The following is a 4,851-nucleotide window of genomic DNA, read 5'->3' as shown; positions in this document are numbered from 1 at the left end:
GGGAGCCAATGCCTTGTTAGGTGGGTGCTTGACACAGGGCATCATGGTTGCTCAGTAAGAACTTTGAACCACTAAGCCATCTCCCTAGCTCTTGGTACTTTATTTTTAAATCTTAGTATATGTTTACTTCTTTCTTCATTATCCAACATAGTGACTAAGGTCTTAGTAATAATAAACAGTGTAAATCTTCCTTTCTCAACCTTGCACATTTACACAAGGGAATGGTGTTTCAAAACTGATGTCACTGGTCAGTCTCATCTCAACTCTAGCCAGGAAATTCTGCACCTCCAGTCAATCAATGTTTCTATATCTTACGTTGAGTTCCAATGTTGAGTTCCTAATTCAGGATCTACAGTATTTTCATCCCTTTTCCTCACATTAAAAGTTAAAGAACAGTAAAAGGCAAAGAGGGATTAATTTAATAGGAGACTCCTGCCTTGGTGACGATTAGCACAGTTTTGCCAGCTGGGGTTTTGGTAAATTATATTATCCTTTACAAACTGTGGTTCGCTTTCAAAGAGGCCAAATGCTATTTGCTGCCAGCTTTCTTAATTACCTGCCAAGCACACTTCCTCTCCCTCCCGCAGAACTGATTGCAGCGAGGGCGGTAGAGCTGCAGCTGGTCTAGTCATTATTTACCAGCAGAATGAGGTGGCTAAAATCCACATGGAGCTGTCAACAGCTACGTCTTGGGAAAACATCTCAGAGGCCCTAGCTCTTGCCTTCAGTCGACTGTACAGCGTTAGCAATTCCTTATTGTCTGGGTTTTCCAGACTCTCAACCCCTAGACATTGCTAATAAATGTGCAAACTCCTTTTGTCTGTGTGATGTGCAGAGACTGGTGAGTCACAGAGCCCAGAAAAGCACAATAGTCCATTACAGGCTGCGAGGAGGTAGGTGTTAAGATCACAAAAGAAACCTGGGCCTTGCTTGCAGCTCAGCCTGCATACATATCCTGGCTGTGAATCTCTGTCTACAGTGTGGTTCTTGGCATAGTTCTCATTTTAGTCCTATGAGTCAGGGATTATATATGTCTCCTGGGATGCTATAGGAACAGGTGGCATACAAAAACAGAAAGTAGGAACAGGTGCAGAGAGAAATCAAACATGTTTGTCCCCAGTGAAGGAGGGAGAGAGGAGAAGGAGGAGACATGAGCATCTTCGGAATTTCCTCTGTTTTGTGGGCAGAGTGACATCCACCAACACAGCCCCCAATGAGATAATGAACCAATGGGGTTATAAATCAGTTAAACGTGCTTCCAGCTTCCTTTATCTTCTAACACTGATAAGTTTCTGTGCTTTTCTTAGGGGGAGCAATATTGCTGGATGGGGATCTCTCTCTGTTAAATTATTTTAGCTCCTCTTCAAGATGCCGATCATGCCATTGTGTTTTTCCATTCATTTATCCAGAGAAGAGAAAAAAAAATCAGAAACACACACACACACACACACACACACACACACACACACACACACACCCTCTATTCTGTAGCCTCCCACACATCTTGCTTAAGCTTGAAACTACCACCCAAGCTTCCTGGTACACCTACGCACAAACCTTCCAAGTTCAACCTAAACCTGTGTCTTCCACAAAACTCAATGGACACCTTTGGATGTCACTATTGTATAGATTCCATAGATAGATATTTCATATCTATCTGTACCTAGAATGTGAGGAATTCCATTTAACCAGTACTTTTGGCAAATGTTTTGCATGTCAGTGAACAGAGCACACACAGGGGCCCCTGGACACATACTGGCTGGAGCCGTGAGTCACAGAAATCCAGTAGGGTTAAGAACTTACTAAAAAGAAGGAGAGATGGGTGGAGAAATAATTGGAGAAGCTGAGCCTCAGGCTTATGTAATCATCTGCCTGCTCATGGAGTCTCTTCACCTGTTTTGGAGAAGAAGGGACCACACATTTGCTTCCATGTCCAACAGCAGAAGGGTAAAATATCTTAGAAGAAATAATCGGAGGCTGGAGACTGAGGTCAGGGAAACAGGTGAGGGCAGCCTGGTTTCTACAACAGGCTTCAAAGAAGTTGGCACTGGGCAAGCCAGGGAGGAGACTGTCTAGTCTGTGGATGGAATGAAGCAGGGGACAGTGGCTTTACTGAACACACCATCACTCCCACTTTCACCTCCTCACCTGCTTCTTGTCCCCTTAGGTAAGGACCCAAAGTTCCTCCTACGGTTTTCTACCATCTTCATCTGCCACGTGTTGCATCTGCTCTGCCTCGAGCCAGGCTCTGTGCTGCGGCTCTAACACACCAAGTCACTCCCACCTCATGGACTCAGCGTCTGTGGCTCTGTATGCTGTTTCTCTAGACACCTGAATGGCTTTTGACTGATTTGTTTCTGGTCTTGCTTAAATGTTTTCTTGTCAGGGGAGGTCTTTCCAGGACACCCAAGCCAAAGTCATACTCTCCCTTTTCCTTCCCTATTCTTTTCTAAATATTAATTTTATTATTTGTGACAATTCTCACTTCCTGACTGTACATATGTGTAGCTATCAGTACATACACATATACACACAGAGTCATGCATTGCTTAATGACAGGAATGAAGTCTGAGAACCCTGTCATTAAGAGAGTCAGTCATCAGCCAGGTGGTGGTGGTGCACGCCTTTAATCCCAGAACTTTGGAGGAAGAGGTAGGTAGATCTCCGTGAGTTTGAGGCCGGCCTGATCTACAGAGTGAATGCCAGGACTGATACACATAGAAACACTGTCTTGAAAACAAAAACAAAAACAAAAACAAACACAAAAACAAAATAGAGAGAGAAAGAGAGGGTGGGTCATCATGTGAACATCACAGTCTGCTTCCACAAGCCTTAGTGGCACAGATTACTCACACCAAAGCTGTGCTGTCAACCTGAATATCATGTGACTGTGTTGAGTTCTGCAGGCAGCTGTAACACACCATTACTGTGTCTCTAAACATGCTTAAACATACAAAAGGTAAATTGTTGTATTGTAGGAGTCTTTTAGCTCCATGATAATCTTCTTGGATCATCATATATACAGTCTATCCCTATGTAGCACAAGATACACACACACACACACACACACACACACACACACACACACACACACACATATTGTCTATGTATTTCTCCTCTGGCTGAATGTGAACTTCCTATCTTACTAGGGCATATCCCATAGCAGGCTTGTATTGAATACCTATGAGACAACGATCAAAGAAGATTGTGGTGTGTGTGTGTGTGTGTGTGTGTGTGTGTGTGTGTGTGTGTGTGCACGTGCACACGTGTGCGCGCACGCATGCGTTCTTTCATGTATGTTATTAGAAGTCAAATCCAGGGCCTTGAGTATGCTGGGCAAGCACTGAACCACTGAGCCACATTCTCATTCCAGATAATGATTTTTAAAACATGCCTGTTTTTATTTTATTTTATAGATCATGTCCCTTTGGGAAAATAACTTAATCCATTGAACCTGACTTTTGCTGTCTGTAAACTGTTGACTACACATCATGGTAGATTGTGGTAAAGGATATTCCACATACGACATGAGGGCAGTCTCTGGCAAGGTGCCCAGCAAAACGACAGCTGGCTTTTTTAGCTTGCTTTGGAATTTTCGAACATCTGTTTTTTGCTATGTACATCTGTTAAAAGACCTGTGCCACGCCTTTGAGTGAGTTGGGTGTGCAGGGTGCTGGTGACTTCTCATTCCCAGGTGACAGAAATGCTGCCAGTCACAGTGGAAGCTTTCAAGGGGGAAAATCACCAGCCTTTGATGGTCCCTAGAAATGCCATGTTATCTTTTCTTTCGGGGGAGAATAGGTGTTTTGATCTTGTTTGGTCTGGTTCAGTTAAGGGAAGGACATGGGAGTGTGTGTTTATAGACATGTCTTGTCCATCTCTGAATCAGTTTCTGGGGATGCTGGTCTTTGACACGCTTTGGTCTTCTAAGACAAAACCCTGCCTGGGTAAATGCCCTTGAAACATGCATCTATTTCTCTCCTGCTGGATTCTTGGTTGCACGGAAGACCCGTGACAGTAGAGAACTGTACGAGAGAGACATCAAAGCCTAGAAACAATGGAATGAATGCTAGTCACTGCACATTTTCTGGAGAGACACCCAGTGCCTGAAACTGTGATTGTGAGGACCCCGTTTAATGAAAACCTCCAATTTATATGTTTCAAGAGGCCAATGAAGAAAAGCATAATGGTTAAATAAAGCAAAACATATATAGCCCTCTGTTTACCAGGACATGCCTCATCAGATAGACTCTTTTTCTGGAAGGAAGCATACAGCATTTAGTGCTCCACAGTTGCATTTATGTGAGAGTGTCTATTTTGGGACACTGGGACATCAGTCCTGAGTTACTCCTGTTTGTAGCATGACAGGTGTAAATAAAGTCTTTCGAGAGGGAGCTGTGGGAAACAAAGATAAAATGAAGCTGGAGAAGGCTTGTCTCAGAAAACATTACTACACAAACAACCGAGCTACAACCCTTTCAAATCTAGAGAAATACTATACAGGAGATTTCATTTTAAAAATTAGTGAACAATTATTTGAAATGTTGCCATGACTTTGCTGTTCCCCCCATGGGAGGACTTACCCTTTTGGAGGAGGGGATGGGAGGTGGGTTGGTGGGGAAGGTGGGGCAGGGGAGGGGAGGGAGCAGGAGGGATGAGAGGGGATCTGTGGTTGGTATATAAAATAAGTAAAAAAATATTTTTTTAAAAAAATAGAATAAGAAATGTTGCCATGAGTGACTAAAGACTCTCTGACCTTGGTGACTAGAATATTTACTCATTTTAATTTTCTTCTCAGGTGATTTAATTTTAACAGACTTTTCTTCTGCTTCTTGTCTAAGATCTGCTTAC

This window comes from Onychomys torridus, chromosome 17 (genome assembly GCF_903995425.1).
Source record: "Onychomys torridus chromosome 17, mOncTor1.1, whole genome shotgun sequence".
Taxonomy (NCBI): Eukaryota; Metazoa; Chordata; class Mammalia; order Rodentia; family Cricetidae; genus Onychomys; species Onychomys torridus.
The sequence above is the reverse complement of the archived record's forward strand: the minus strand, read 5'-3'. Positions refer to the sequence as shown.